Source organism: Trifolium pratense, linkage group LG6 (genome assembly GCF_020283565.1).
Source record: "Trifolium pratense cultivar HEN17-A07 linkage group LG6, ARS_RC_1.1, whole genome shotgun sequence".
NCBI lineage: Eukaryota > Viridiplantae > Streptophyta > Magnoliopsida > Fabales > Fabaceae > Trifolium > Trifolium pratense.
In genome coordinates this window covers 43,366,717-43,384,438 of record NC_060064.1, presented here as the reverse complement: position 1 = coordinate 43,384,438, position 17,722 = coordinate 43,366,717, and the positions used below count along the sequence as shown (strand labels likewise).

General features: G+C 36.3%; 1 pseudogene; it reads left to right on the top strand.

Annotated features, from left to right (window-relative positions):
- The first annotated feature begins 845 nt into the window (after positions 1 to 845).
- On the top strand, positions 846 to 4,848 carry LOC123892459 (annotated as a pseudogene).
- Positions 4,849 to 17,722: the final 12,874 nt, after the last annotated feature.

Genomic DNA, 17,722 nt, shown 5'->3' with positions numbered 1-17,722 from the left:
CCCATGGGTGCGAGTTTGACACTTACCAAACCCACACCCGAAATCATCACCCAAACCCAAAGGTTGTTCGGGTGGCAAAACTACACCCACGCCCACACCCATTGGGTTCGAGTTTTTTCCACCCAAACCCAAACCCGCAGCACATTTGAAAATAATTTGCAAATTTAAGAAATTAAATTTCAACATAGACTTTGAATTAAATTACAACTAAAATTAAGGTCTTCCAAGGAAATTCAAACATAGATTTTCAAGAAATTACAACATAGACTTTCAAGAAATTAAATTACAACTAAAATTTAAGGTCTTTCAAGGAAATTGAGAGAGACTATGGGGGTAATTAGGTAATTATAAAATATTTCGGGTGGGTGTATGGGTTTCAGGTGTGGGTTTGACTGATACCAAACCCACACCCATATTATCGGGTGTCACCCAAACCCAAACCCAGTCAAATCGGGTTTCGCCCGTTGACTTGGGTTTGGGTTCGGGTGGGTCTCTCGGGTTTGGGTTTTTTTGTCATCCCTACTTCATAGCTCACAAACACACAAAACTAGGTATGCAAAAAAAATCAAAAAAAATATATTTGTTGTATTTTTGTTAAATAAATATGTCAACACTTTTGCCTCATTCTCTCTCATATTAACACTTCTATAAATTATAAATTATACTACTAATACTAACAATACTCCCTCATATTAAGACTTTGTAGAAATCACTTTTATGGTTTTAAGCTTCACTCCTTAGAAGCTATATAACTGAAACCAAACATTGAAATTACAACATTATTTTTCAATTCTAATTCATTCTTCTCTTGTTTTTTTTCATATAACAACAACCCACAAACAAAAATGGAACAGGAAAACAAGAACATCAACAAAAGTAACAACAACAACAATGAAAACATAAATGGGGTTGATGAAATATATGTATCTGATTCAAAAGGAGAAGACTTTTTTGATTTTTCACCCAAAAGAAGCATAGCTGAAAGAAGGGGTTTCAAGATTAACACAACACGTTTTCGTTTTGATGGTTTTGGTGCAACAAAGTCTTTGATTTCTCCTACAGCTAGATCGCCATGTCTCACAATACCGTCTGGAATTAGTCCAACTGCATTGCTTGATTCCCCGATCATGCTTCCTAATTCTCAGGTTTGGCTATCATTACTAGTGAATCAATCATCGGTCATTTTTGTTATCGAAATTGTTTTATCCGTTTAATCTAGTCGCTTAAACTTATGTAATTTGCAAATTAGTTCTTGAAGTTGGAAGTCATTATTAGTTGCAGTGTTGTCAATCACCGATCAGAGAAAAATATATAGGAGTTGATCAAATTCCGCTACACTATATAACCGTAACCGTTACTTGACAATGTTTTGTATTGTACTAAATAGCATATCGTGGAACACATCGCTTAGGTCACATATGTTTCCAGATTTTGTTGAAGTAGTTATCGTTGATCTCTGTTTTGCAATTCAAATTTATTAGAATTGATTAAATTGGTTCAAATAAATTGATTGAAGATCGTTAAAGTTCATGATCAATTTATGATCGATAATGTAAACATAGAGACCAAATTGTCAGACTCTTACAATTTTTGTATATAAAAATGATGATTCATCCAAGTTAATATTTTTTATTTTTTATTTTTTATGTATTATATAGGCCATGCCATCTCCCACCACCGGGAGTTTTGCCATGCTTCCACCTCTAATTGATGACGGATCAATGCTCCCTCAAGTCAATTTGAGTCCTAATTCTTTATCTCCCTATCATGCTTCTTTAAACGAGGTACTGTTAATGTATTTTAATTGTTATTTGTTGTATTGTGTTTTTAATTTTTATCAAATTGTCATCAAGTTTTTGATGTTTGACATTATTTGCATCATTTATATGCCTATTTATTTCAATGTTTGAGCTATGTTTAGTTCCAAACAAGACACCTAAGGATTAATCATGTTTGGGTTTTTCAAATGTGGTTTGAGTTTGACCTTCCAACCCAAAAATCTATTAAACCCAAAAGCTTAGCACACTTTTTATTCTACGGTGCAATACCTCTTGACGCATGTTGCATAGGGAGGGGAGTTCATGGTTAACATGTGACCATACTTTGTAAAACACATTTGCCAAACACACACTTAGGTTTCTAGTTTTTGTAGTGACATAAAATCCATTCTCAAATTTGTCACGCTTCTATTTGTTCCCATGGTGTTACTGCACCATGTTATCGTGGAGCGAATAGAAGCCTGAATTTCTTCCCTCTTAAATTACAGTGATTTCCACACACTCTTAAAAGTATTTTTTATCTATAATTTCAAACCATAATTGATAAAAAAAAATTTGTAAATTTATTTGAACATAAATCACTACGCACTCAAGTACTTATTTACAACAAAAATTAATATATTCAAAACCCTTCTTCACAATCACATAACCAAACACATGTTTCATTACTGGTCAGTTAAGTATATTAGAAATTGTAGATATGTGGTAAGTTTATAGGCATAATTTATGTTGGTATTATGGTGAGTATAGCATAATCACGGTGACTCGTCATAATTTTGCAGAAACTACTTATAGTTTTTGCTGCAAAATTATGGTGGGTCACCAGATTCCGACATACCCACCGTACATGATACAAAACAAAACATAGGCGTATTTTGTTAACACTAGACAGAGCCAACAATCTAACTTGAAATATTTATTAATGCCATTTAAACATATTGATGGTGATAATACCAATTTTAAACAAATATGAACATCCAAAAAGCCAATCACTTGATTTGTCTAACTTCAACTTGACTACCGTGAATTCACCAGGTTTCTAGTAAATGCCGCATGATGAATGAAGCACATGAAGACATCAAAATGCTTGTTCAAGGTCAACAAATGATAGATTTTTCAGTCCCAAGAGATTTTGCAAACAACTATTTAGCTAAAAATAATGGAGTGCATTTCGACAATGATGTGAAAATGGTAGATGATATGTTCATTGATGCTAGTAATGTTGACATGCCAATATCTCGTACCGAAGAAGGTAGCGATATAAGCACATTGCCAGAAAATTTGATCCATGATGAGGATATTCGACAACTTCTTTTAGAAGAAGAACAGAAAGAAATGTCTCATGCAACAAGAGGAAAAACCTCAGAGGATGGTTATAATTGGAGAAAATATGGACAAAAACAGGTAAGAGGTAGTGAATATCCAAGAAGCTACTATAAATGTACTCAGTCTAATTGTCAAGTCAAGAAAAAGGTGGAAAGATCGCACGACGGCCAAATAACAGAAATTATTTACAGGGGACATCACAACCATGCAATACCACATTCTAGTCGTCGAGGATCAGTACCTTCAAATGATGAAATGTCGGATATTTCTGAAACCAATGAAACATGCGATAGATCTGATGCTGATTCAATATGGGAAAATATTCAATCGCAAGAAAAAGATGCAAAACATCATCCGGACTGGAAGCTTGATGGTCAAGAAAGGACATCTCCGCCTTCTTCTAGGACCGAACTTTCAAATCCTACAAAGAGATTTAGATCTCTAGGTAAGTATGAATCAGACGAAGCTCGAGAGCATTATTCCACACTTGCTAATCACAATGGTGATAAAGGTGGAGCCACTCAAGCAGTTTTACAACTTGAAGATGACATTGAAGATGCTGAATCAAAATTAAAAAGAAGGTATTGTACTCTTTCCGAAATATTAATCCTCGTGTTGTCACTTCCATTAATACAAATAGAAATTAACATGACTAATTATATCTATGTTGTTTCTTTAATTTTTCTTTTGCAGAAAGAAGGAGAGCTATCCTGGTGAAACAATGGTGCCATCTAGGGCTGCTCGTGAGCCACGAGTAGTAGTCCAAATTGAGAGTGAAGTGGACATACTAGATGATGGTTATCGCTGGAGAAAGTATGGACAAAAGGTTGTCAAAGGGAACCCAAACCCCAGGTAGTGATACTGTTTTTCTCTATTCTCACTTGCATCTAACAACACAAAATATGTTCAAGAGTTTCAAATCATTTTGTTTAATTTTCATTCGCATTGATCTTTTTCATATTTTTCGTGATATGTTATTTAGTACAAAATATTGTGAAATAGTGAGACTTTATAAGCTGATCTATTTTCTATAATCTGCAATTGACAACATTGATTGGCAATGCATGTAACTATATATATATATATATATTACGAGATTTGAGCTTAAAAGCTAGTATGAAATATAATTAATATTTTCTTATCTATCTCTTCTAGGAGCTACTACAAATGCACAAGTGATGGATGTAATGTAAGGAAACATGTGGAAAGGGCTTCACATGATCTCAAATATGTTATTACTACTTATGAGGGAAAACATAACCATGAGGTTCCCACTTCAAGAAATAACAATCAGATAAGCTCAAATGACATTGCTTTGCCTTCTTGTGGTGTCTCCAATATCTCAAAGTTTGAAACTCTTGCACCTTTTGATAGAAAACCATATTTTAGCAATGAGTTTATGAGACCAAGTTTGATCGGAAGTTTCAGTAATGATATGAAGTTTGGACCATCAACTTCCATGTTCCAAAGGAAGTATCCTTCCTTGAATAGTATCATACCTTATGGTGTCGCACCTCAAGCCGGACCTATTGGTACAAGGTTTCCAATGCCGCTACCATTGAATCTTCCCTCGTCTGAAATATTTTCTCTATCTGGAAATATTTTTAACTATGCAAAACCATTAAATTCTATCCAGTCTTACCTTTCAGGTCAAAATATGAATGACATTGATCATACAAGTGCCTCACTCACTCCACCATCAACATTGATTTATCAAAGTGTCATGCAAAATTTCCCTTCATAATCTCATTTTTACGGTTGTTAGCAAAAAGAGTTTCTATTGGAAAAGAAATTAGTTTTGGAAGGTATTTTGTTCAGTTTTTCTTAATGCTCATTGGGAACAAACTATAGTATTATTATACAAATTTCATACCAACATTTTGTAACTAGTTCTTGGTAGGTATAAGTTTCTTTTGTCATATATCTCATTGTTGTTGTTTGAAATTTCTTGTGTATTTATTGAAACAATCAAACAAAGTATGGTACCAATATTTGTTACGAGTTATTGGTAGGTATTTTTGTTACATAGAAAATATATCATTCAATTCCAATTCCGTGGAATGATTTTATATTTATCATAAAACATGATATGATCATTAGTATTGTTTCATATCTTCAACATTGTATTCATTCTCAATCTCACCTTGATGCTTCAGTGCTTCTCCCAAATTTAACAATTTCTGATAATCAGTGGCGGATCCAGGACCCTGTACCAGCTGGGGGTGCAAATTTATGTAAGTGTAAAATACCGTAAAAATATACGCGTGTCAAAATAAAAAGACTAAATTTCTTCTCATTAAAAAATATATAAAGATCATGTTCACATGTGCTCTAAGCGCACATGTATAAAATATCTAAAATTAGAAATTTGTATTTAATAATACAAAATAGTTTTTTTCTTCAAGTAGTCTAGTGACTAGAATTTCACTTTTAAAGTGAAAGAGTTGGAGTATCAGAGTTCGAATCTCAATCCCTACATTTTAAATGCAATGTTACTACCAGCTGAACTATGCTCACATGAACAATAATACAAAATAATTTAATATATACAAAATATAATGTACAAATTTAATATATACACATTAATAAACATAAGGGACCAAATTGATACTTTTTAAACGTAAGAGACCAAATTAAAACCTAAAATAAACGTAAGGGACCAAATGTGTAGTTTACATATTTAATAGTTGGGGCACTTGCTAAGGGATATATCATGATGATTGATTGGTTCTTTGGTTTAGTGGATCCTTCATGAAGCATTTGTGAGGAATAGCAATTAAAGTTCTTGCATAATTAGTTGCGTGCGTGTTGGTCAGGTGGTGCAGTAGCGGTGCAAATCACAAATCTCAGGGTGTGTAAATTAACAAAATATTAAAAAATTGAACCAAATTTAAGAAAATCAGGGTGTGCAAGTGCACACTCTCAATTCAACATGGATCCGCCCCTGCCGATAATAATGTTCGTCGCCGCATCGAAAATAAGGGATGGGATGATGGTGTTGTGGTTCTTGCTAGCTAGGGATCCTAAGTTGCGTTTCGTGAGTATGAGACTATTGGGATAATTAGCTACATATCAGCATGTGATTGCTTAAAATCTTCTAGAATATCATATTTTCCTCTAGAATATTTCCTGTACATATTTAGCTCCTAGAATATCTCATTTACATAACTAGCTGCTGATTTTTTGGTAATGTTAGTTTGTACATATGCTGTATAAATAAAGCTTCTCAGTATGAATGAAACACACAACTTTGCCATTCATGAATTTCTTTATTCCTTTTCTTATGGCATCAGAGCGGGTTGCAAAAACCCCAATTTAATTTTATTTTTTCTTTCCGCTGCTATTCTTTTCCTGCCGGTATTGAACAACATACCATGGCTGGAAATAATCACGACGGCGACAACGAGAAGAACAACATCAATGATGCAGAGAATGAATTGAAGCATATAAGTGGGGGTTCGAACGCAAAGAAACATGTTGGTGTCGATCCAACCTCACCATTCTATTTGCACCCTTCTGATCATCCTGGCATGAATATCTGCCCTGTGACATTGAAGGGAAATAACTATCATGAGTGGGAGAGCAGTATGCGCAATGCCTTCCGTGCAAAACGCAAACTGGGTTTCTTGAACGGTACTGTGACACAACCAAATGCCGATGCGAGCGAGATCGAAGATTGGTGGAGTGTTAACTCCATGCTTGTAGGTTGGATTATTCAATCTATTGAATCCTCCCTTCGCTCTACTATTACCTATTATGATACAGTGAAAGAGTTGTGGGATGATCTACATCAACGATTTTCTGTTGGCAACGGGCCTCGAATCCTTCAATTGAGGTCAGATCTGGCTCGCTGTAACCAAAATGGTCAGAGTATTGCTGCATACTATGGACACCTAAAGAAGATTTGGGATGAGTTGTCTACATATACAACAATAAGAGCTTGCTCTTGTGGGAAGTGTACTTGCAAATGGGCTGCTGATCTGAGCAAGGAACGTCAGGATGAGCAAGTTCACCAGTTCCTTATGGGATTGGACGATGAAATGTACGGGACGCTTCGTTCCAACATCATCGCTCAAGATCCGCTTCCTTCACTGAATCGTGTGTATGCGTTGGTGGTATAGGAGGAACGCCACAAGCATATGATGAAAGGGCGTGATGCACGAACTGAGGCGGTTGCTTTTGCTGTCCATGGCGGTTCTTCTTCTCATAGTGGAATGAAAGTAAGTGATAAATCTAACTGCTCAAATTGTGGGAAATCAAACCATGATGTATCTTCTTGCTTCAAGATCATTGGTTATCCGGAGTGGTGGAATAATGGGCGGGGAAGTAGTAAAGGTAACTTCAAAGGCAAAGGTATTGATTCTGGCACAAGCCGAGGGCGCGGCAAAGCTCCTATTGGTTTCGCCAATACTGCTCAATTTGCACCAAATTCTGTCACCACTCAACCTGCCTTGACACACCACGACAGAAATGCAGTGGGTCCAGCTTTGACAGATGATCAATGGGAAACCATTTTGAATATGTTCAAAAGTTTAAATAACAATAATAACAACACTTCAAATGAAAAGCTGACGGGTAAGTCTTTTTCTCCATGGATTTTGGATACAGGAGCTTCTTACCATATGACTGGTGACAAGAGATTGTTCCAAAATCTATCAAATATTTTTCCCTCTCCTGTTGTGTTGCCTGATGGAACACATACAAATGCTGTACAAGAAGGGACAATAGTTCTTGGTGAAAATATGACAATTAACCATGTTTTATATGTTCCTCGTCTGACTTGCAATTTAATATCTTTTGCACAATTGATCAAAGATTTAAATTGTGTAGTCACTTTAACTGACAAGCTGTGTGTGATACAGGACCGCACTTCGAGGATGGTGATTGGAGTGGGTGAAGAAAGGGATGGGGTCTATTTGTTTCGTTCGGTGGTGCCGAATACTCACCTATGTCATGCAGCTGAAGTTGATTCTTATCAAGTGTGGCATCGACGACTTGGTCATCCATCTCCACAAATAATTGGTTTACTTCCTTTAGTTAGCATTAGTGATTGTCGAAAAAATAAAGATGAGCCTTGTGATATTTGCTTTAAAGCAAAACAAACTCGTGTATCTTTTCCTGTTAGTTCAAGTAATAAAATTGAATTATTTGAGTTGATTCATTGTGATGTATGGGGTCCATATAGTGTTTCCTCTTCATGTGGTGCTTCTTATTTTTTAACTATTGTTGATGATTGTTCTAGAGGTGTTTGGATTTACTTGATGGCTAATAAGTCAGAAGTTGCAAACTTAATTAAGAATTTTTGTGCAATGACTCAAACCCAATTTAGTAAGAAGGTAAAATGTATTCGAAGTGATAATGGGACAGAATTCACATCCCTCCGACATTATTTGGCTGAACATGGTATTCTATTTGAGACATCTTGTGTTGGAACCCCGCAACAAAATGGACGAGTTGAACGGAAACACCGACATATTCTCAATGTTGCTCGTGCACTCCGATTTCAAGCCAACTTACCTATTGAGTTTTGGGGTGAATGTGTTCTTACGGCTGGTTATCTTATCAACCGTACCCCTACCCCAATACTTCAAGGTAAAACCCCATATGAAATTATTTTTAGTCATCCTCCTATCTATAATCACATTAAAACTTTTGGATGTATGTGCTTTGCTTCCAAGATTCCCCGTGACCGAAACAAGTTTGCCGCTCGTAGCCGAAAGTGTATCTTTGTTGGGTACCCTCACGGGAAGAAGGGATGGAGATTATATGACATTGAAACTCAGGATTTCTTTATTTCTCGTGATGTTGTTTTTTATGAGAATAATTTTCCCTATAGTCAACCTTCTACTTCTAATCCTAATGCTACTGAATCTACACACCCTGCTGTTTATGATATGGATTATGTAACTTCCACATCACTTGGTGAACCAACATGTAGTGGGACAAATGAGTTGTTAGCTACTGGACCTATCAAAGAAAGGGGGAGTGACCCTATTACATCGGAAGCACCGGCTAATGTCATTGTTGATGATACCACATGTCCTATTGCACCATGTGAAAATAACATACGGCATAGTTCACGAGAACGCCAACAATCAGTGCGATTGCGAGATCATGTTTGTTATACGGCACACTGCTTAGACCCCCCCTCTGCTTCATCGGCTCAATCCTCGTCCTCAGGTACACCTTATCCTATAGCTAATTATGTCACTTACAAACATTTTTCTGCTTCCCATGCTCGTTTTCTAGCTGCTGTAACTGTAGGACATGAGCCAAGATGTTTTTCTGAAGCTATCCGTGATCCTCAATGGCGTGATGCCATGCGCAAAGAGATAGAAGCACTTGAAAATAATGGTACATGGACCATCGAAGATTTACCACCTGAGAAGAAGGCTATTGGTTCTAAGTGGGTGTATAAAATCAAGTACAACTCTGATGGCACAATAGAACGTCACAAAGCACGCCTTGTTGTTCTTGGTAACAATCAAGTTAAAGGTATTGATTTCAATGAGACTTTTGCTCCTGTCGCTAAGATGGTATCTGTTCGAGTTTTCCTTGCAGTAGCTGTTGTCCGTGGATGGGAACTCCATCAAATGGATGTTCACAATGCTTTTCTACACGGTGATCTGGACGAGGAGGTATACATGTCTCTTCCTCCTGGGTTTTCTGGTGCTTCTCATGGAAGAGTATGTCGTCTTCGGAAATCACTTTATGGTCTTCGCCAGGCCCCTCGTAACTGGTTTTCTAAACTTACTTCTGCCTTGAAGTCCTTTGGATTTGTTCAGTCTTACGCTGATTATTCATTATTCTCCTATGAAAAAGACAATCACACTCTTCATATTCTTGTATATGTTGATGACTTGATCATTGTAGGAAATGACTCTAATGCAATTTCTAATTTCAAGGCTTATCTAAGTACTTGCTTTCACATGAAAGACCTTGGTGTGTTAAAGTATTTCCTTGGTATTGAGGTAGCACGAGGATCTGAAGGTTTGTTTCTTTCTCAGCGTAAATATGCGCTTGATATTATCTCTGAATCCGGTTTACTTGGAGCAAAACCTTGTGACTTTCCTATGGAACAAAACCACCAGCTAGCTCTTGCTACAGGTCCAGTTTGTGCTCACCCGGATCGTTACAGATGACTAGTTGGTCGCTTGATTTATCTCACTATTACTCGACCAGAACTTTGTTATGTTGTTCACACTCTTGCCCAATTTATGCAAATCCCTAAAGAAGACCATTGGAATGCTGCACTTCGTGTCCTTCGCTACTTAAAAGGCCATCCTGGACAAGGCCTTGTTCTTTCTAAGGACAGTGCTTTACGCCTTACTGCTTATTGTGATTCAGATTGGGCAACTTGTCCTTTGACTCGTCGCTCTATTACTGGCTACTTTATTATGTTAGGGTCCTCTCCGATTTCTTGGAAGACTAAGAAGCAGCCTACTGTTTCTCGGTCGTCAGCTGAGGCCGAATATCGATCTATGGCTACTACCAGTTGTGAGCTCATTTGGCTCAAATCCTTGTTAAAGTCTCTAGGTGTTCATCATTCAATGTCTATGCGTTTGTTCTGTGACAGTCAAGCAGCTCTCCATATTGCAGCAAATCCTGTATATCATGAACGTACCAAACATATAGAGATTGATTGTCACTTTGTGCGAGATCAAATTCAAGCAGGAAACATTGTCACCTTTCACGTTCGCACACATGAGCAGCTGGCAGATATCTTCACAAAGGCCCTCGGGAAGCAACAATTTCAATTTCTTCTTCGCAAGTTGGGCATTCGGAATCTTCATGCTCCAACTTGAGGGGGAGTATTGGGATAATTAGCTACATATCAGCATGTGATTGCTTAAAATCTTCTAGAATATCATATTTTCCTCTAGAATATTTCCTGTACATATTTAGCTCCTAGAATATCTCATTTACATAACTAGCTGCTGATTTTTTGGTAATGTTAGTTTGTACATATGCTGTATAAATAAAGCTTCTCAGTGTGAATGAAACACACAACTTTGCCATTCATGAATTTCTTTATTCCTTTTCTTAGAGACATTGGTTAAGGAAGAAAATGATGTGACTGAGTGAGGATGCCCTTTCATTTTCAATTTTTTTTATTAAAAATATTAACATGTTTACATTGTTTAATAATGTGATATTAAAAAACAAATAAATTTGCGTCAAAAAAAAAAAACAAATAAAAAAATAAAGAAAATACATAGTGCTTGCCACGTCATGCTTTAATCCGTCAATGTTTTTTCATCATGTCAAAAATGAGGGAATTAATTAATTTTTTTTACCGGGGGTTAAAATAAAAGTCCCTAACATTATAGGACCAAAATGAATTGTGAGCAAATAGATTTGAAAGAAACACAAGTTACATTTTAAATCGCCTTATTACATTTGAAAGGTGAACATAGTTAAAGCAGTCATTTTTATTGTTTGGTCGTTATTTATTTGAGTTTTTTTTTTTTACAAATATTTATTTGAGCAATTATTTTTAAGAGCTAACACCACTTAAAACTGAATCTGTCTCGATCAAAATATTATTCCAATTTTGATGAGCTATTTCAATCACTACAAGAAAACAGCAAGTTACTGGCGGAAAAAAGCCCTTTAAAAGTGGCTAAAATCGCCAAAAAATTGAAATTTACTGGCGGCCTGACAACGCCAATAAATTGGGCGTCAATAACTTTTATGGCGGCCAAAACCCTCAGAAAAGAGATTGACGAAATTTACTGGCGGCCAAGACCACCACAATTCAAGAACTGGTCTTTCAAACTTACCGGCGGCTCTGGGCGCCACAAAATATATATATATATATATAAATTACTTTTTTTTAGATTAAGGTCACAGAAAAAACGCAGATCAGAAAGTACAGTCCATAATCGATCTCTTGTATTTTGCCTTTTCTCGAAAAAGAGTTGTGTTTTGTAACGTCTATTTAGTACGTTTTATATAATTGTTCCTTTTCAAAAAAAAAAAAAGAAAGAATAAACACACAGATCTAAAAAGCATAGATCTAGAAAAACGAATATGGTACTCAAAGATACACAGATCGTAGAGTGAGCTCAAGGAAAACGAACATGGTACTCTCAGATCTTAAAAAACACAGATCTAAAAACATAGATCGTAGTTGGACTTGTGGTGATTTCAAACTGCTCCAGAAAATTATTTAACAGTGAAGAAGGTGAAAAAAGAGAGAGTAAGTAAGGTGGAGTGGTGGTGGTGGTGTGGATTTGGAGGGGTTAGGGCGGTGTGGATTTGGTGGTGGTGGTGGTAAGGATTTGGAAAGTGAAAATGTTTGAGAGGAGAGAGATATTAGAGCTTTTGTTTTTGAGAAAGTTTTGAGAGAGAAATGAGAGGTATCACCTGCTTTGGTATTGGTTTTGGTATTGGTATTATGGTATTATTGCTTACACTTGCACAAGTCACGTGGGTCTTCTATCGCAACTTCACAAGTTCACAACACAACTCACAAGAGAATTAATAATTTTGTTTTTTTAGTTCTTTTTGCTTTTGGCGGTTTGAGCCGTCGGTATGTTAGCTCGCCAGTATAAATATAGACGGTTTAGGCCGTCACTAAATTTAAGGCGGCTTAGACCGCCAATAAGTTACAAGTTAATTCAAAAGATAATATTTTTTATTGTTTTGAGGGTTTTTTCTCGTTTATTGGCGGCTTATGCCGCCAGAAACTTATAGAGGGCTTAAACCGTCAATAAATATTTATTGAATCCGTCAATAAATTGATGTTTTCTTGTAGTGAATTGCCTTCGTAGCACCATAAAGCTCAACATAATAAGAAAAGGCAATTCCCAAGGGTTGTGCAAAATAAGAGATCAATTTGTAACGTTAATTAGTTAAAGGATATTTTGTAACGTTAATTCGTTAAGGTACCCATATGAAACCAGTAAATAAGTTAAGGGACCAATTGTCCAATTTAGCCAAGTTTTTTCATTACCAATATAGTGTTACACATGTGGTAGATATTTGGATCTCTTAACCATTTGGTCCTGAGCACTACAACAAAACTGCTTTTTAGCATCGGCCTAAATAAGATGCTAAATGGCCAAAAATGGACGCTACGTAGTTCTTAGCGTCTACTTAGCGTCTGTGTCGTGATAGACGCTTAAATGCCTGAAGCTAGACAGTTGCGTCCAGTAGACGCTATTTAGCATCTGTCACGTTAGACGCCAAGGGGACACTACTAACATGTACATAAGGCAGACGCTACTAGCATCGACTTGTGATAGACGCTACAGATATATATTTGCATTATAAAACGTCACTGGTAGAGTCCACTTTGGCAGACTCTAACTGTAGAGTCTGCCCTTGATGGATGCTATATATTAATTTTTGAATTACATAGCGTCTACTAAAAGCTGACGTTTTTTTTTTGTTTTTTTTTTAAATATATATATTCATCAATTCTTAACATAAACATCTATTTCTCATATATATAGAATCTCAACAAAAAGGTCTACATCCATTTAAATTCATCAGTTCGAGTACCATACACCAAAATTTATTTAATCCAAAAATCCAATATCATCCATTAATAACATAAAGTTACAAAATTATACTTCTACACTAAAATCATCATACTATAATAATAGAGTACCATACACCTAATAGCATAAATTATACTTATATATACTAAAATCATTCCATAATAGTAGAGTTAATATCATATAGCTAGAATCATCAATTATAAACCATAAAGTTACAAATTTATAGTTGTAACCTCGATTCCTTCTATTTGTATGCTTAACTTTGTCTCCTCCTTTAATAGTTAACTCATAAGTTGATTTCGGGAGACCATTCTTAAAATCGCTAGGTTGAATCTGTAACGACCCAAAATTTAGTATTCGTTATTTAATTATTTTATTACGCGAGGGCGTGATTTATAATTAAATTATTAAGCGGCGAATAATCATTTAGCGAGAACGTAAGTTAATGAGCGAGAAGTTATGTTGTTTGGGCCTTTGGGCGTGGAATAGGCATTGGGCCTAAGCCAATTGGGCTTTGATCCATGAGAATAGAGAGAGCTATAAGTAGCAAGTCAAACCAATGAATAGTCTCATAAGTTGCAATTCTTGAGAAAGAGCAAGAGGAGGAGCTCATGAGGGAGAGGGAGAGCTCGTGGGAGAGAAAGAGAAGAGCAAACTTGTGGATTCGTCGAGCTAAGGTACGAGAGTTAGATTACATATTCGTGAGTGATTCGGAAGAGGGGAGGATGTCGATTCCTCCATTCCCAAACTCTTTCCACTCTATTTTCTTGTGGGTTTTGTGGGTGATTTTCTTAATGGAAAATGGATTCTTTTGATCCTAACATGTGTAGTGAACTCATGGTAGATGAGGTAAACAACTTTGGGGAGTTGAAAATGGGAATATGTAGATGTTTGATCAATGATTTGCATGTTTATGCAACTTTGCTTATTTTGCAAGAAATTGGCATGATTTTGATTGTTTGATGTATTTGGATGTTCGGAAGGGATGATTAATGTTCCTTGATACCATATATGCTTGAATTAGCTGTTTATAAGAATTTATAACATGTCTAGATGGATTTTTGAGTGGATTCAAGGTTAAACCGCCTTAGAAACTCAAGAACAGATATTTCTGGTGTAGTTCGCTACGGGTTCGCTACGGCTTCGCTTAGCGAATAAGTTCGCTACCTGTTCGCTACGGCTTCGCTTAGCGAATAAGTTCGCTACCTGTTCGCCATGTACCTGTAACCCTCTGATGTAGTTCGCTACGGGTTCGCTACGGGTTCGCTACGGATTCGCTACGGGTTCGCTACGGATTCGCTTAGCGAACAGCACTGTGACAGCAACTTTTTGATAATTGTTTTAAGTGCAATTAGGCACTTGTAACATGGTTTAAGGGTATCCTTACATGTTTGTTGATACATGTTGATGTTGTTAATGCTTATTGTTAATCGTTATATGATTCGCACGCGTATGCAATGACTTGTAGTTCAAGTGACTATGTTTATGTTTTAGCATTAATTTGCAATGTTAAGGAAATGATGTGTGTTTTATGACATAAGTGTAAATGAAACTTTATGTGTATAAAAATGGTTATGCAGATAATTATCATGTGAATAATTATGATTTGAGTGATAGGATATTGTGTTATCCTAATGTGTTAGATGTTGGAATTGTGTTTCCGCATCAGTGAATGAATAGCTTCGAGCTAGATAGCGTCATGTATTTGATGTGTTTAAAAGTAATCATGCATTCATGATTGTATGTGAACATTGGAAACTTGGGTTCCAATAACGAAAATGGATTATGTGTCCATAATGAAGCCGAGGATCGGATTAGATGAATCCATGAGTCCGGAGTTGCTATCCAACAGGATATAAAACTGTGTTGGCTTATCCAAGGGAGATAAGATGGTTCGGTAAGTTCCGACATATCCAGCATGATATAAAACTGTTCTTGGTCCACCGTTGGTGAGACATCTTGGTACCACATGCATTTAGTTATGTCTAGGGATGGCATGACAGTGAATTAATTGGCATTAGATGCATTAGGGTAAATGCACATGTATTTGATAATTGTTATGTGACATTATCTGATTGGATTGTAATGTGTTTTCCGTATGTGTTAAGCTTTGGTATTTACTAATTGTTTAATACTGTGATTGTTGCCATGTCTTGGTATATGAGTAGAGTCCGTCATGACTATAAAATGAACAAGTGTAGAGTCCGTCATGACTATAAAATGTACACTTTGGTAGTGTCTGAGAAGACGTGAAACTATATGATTGGTGTGTTTGTAAATGAATGATTAATTGGTAGTCGTATTCGACGATGTATGTGTGTGAGTTAGAAATGTATGATAGCGTGTGAAGTGTGTAGTATACTACTCACACTTATATTTATGTTTATGTTTTCTAACTCTCTGCTTTGTGTTAATTGCTGGACCTTTGGGGGTCCAGGTTGACAGGTTATGTGTTAGCCTCGTCCGAGTGCAATGGTGAAGCTCTGCTCTGATTGAGACACGGGAAAAAGGGGTTTTTATATGTATATGCATGTAGTCCTCTTAGTATACTCTGTTGGTCTTAAGCTTTCATTTGAAAAGTATCCGTTTTGTATAACTAATAACGTATCGTTCGATGCGAGGTTTTGTTTTTAGTTCATTCGAATATTCTACTAGATAAATGTATTAGTATTATTTTGAATGAAGTTTGTGATATTCAAACCAGCGCTTTATAAATCAGATTTTCAATTTTTCCGCTGCGTATTTTCGAAAAAGATTTTATAAAGGCAGAGTTAATTAAATAACGGGTTTGGGTGTTACAAAGTGGTATCAGAGCAGGTCGTCTTCGGACTGTGAGGTTATGTGTCAATCAGAGCCGTTCTGTGCAGTCAGATCGAGTGAGCGTGTGTGCCAGTTGTGTCTGTCTTTTCTTGTTGTGTGTACTTGATACGATTGATACTTATCATTGTTATAAGTTATCAAGTCAAGTAGTGGTTGTGTATTTCTATGCTTAAAGTTTTAGAAATTTGTGTGGTTTGAACTTTTGGTTTGTAGATGCTTATTGCTAATTGTTGATGATCCAGCATGATGTAAAACTGCATGTGATGAAGATTTTGTTGAAAACATAAGATTATTTTCTTTTGAGTAAGTGAAAATGAATTTTTCACTAGAGTGAGAAAGGAGTAGGATGTAAGTAGATCCTAATGTGTGTTGTTATATGTTTGTTTATAACATGTGGTAGATTGATTTCTAGTACTTAGTGTGGTTCTTTAATTGAACTATGTGAATGTATTCTCATGATGAGAACTTATTTTAGAACATGCTATGTTTTATACATGTTTGAGTAGATGTTGTAAGTATGCGGGCAAATGAAATGTAATGCATGTACTTGACTCGATGTCTTGTGTACATGGATGTTTTGTTGTCTTACATATATTTTAGTTATAAATATATGTATTGACATGTTGTTGTGTTTATGTATGCTAGTTGTTACGTAGGTTGTTACATTAGCATAGATGGGAATAGTGTGTTTATGTATTTTGCAGTGGTGTGTATGTCAAGAGGACTGCACCGGGGTTTTGAGTAGATGCTTAGATATCTTACCTTATGTTTACCCTTTGCATACGACATGCATGTGAATGCTGTCGGTATTAGATTTCTCTTGAGAGGAATATATTTGGAATCGATAGGACGGTTAGGTGCTTACACCGGATGTTCTAGTGGAAGTGTAAAGGTGGGTTTGAGATAAGTGGGGGAGAAGATTTTGTCTCTCCAAGATGTTTCGAACGCGAGAAGTAAGGACGAATAGAGATGTTCTTGAAGTGGATTGTTTAAGATTGAGTAGCATTGTTCGAAGTGGAATTCTTATTTGGAGAATATTTTGGAGGAAGTATCAGATGATCATTTCGGAGTGAGTCGGAATGAAGTTGTTTAGCCGTAGGGAGAATGTGGCCATTGGGGAACGATGGAGCAGATTGAATGTTAAGTGAACACCGTTGCTGGGAAACGGAGAAGACGTGTGCGTCGAGGGTAAGAAAACCCGATTACAATAAGTGGGACTGGTGGTGTTTCTAGCGGAACTCGTAGCAAGAATGTTCCCTTGATTGGTTGTCTTTCACTTGATGGTTCATC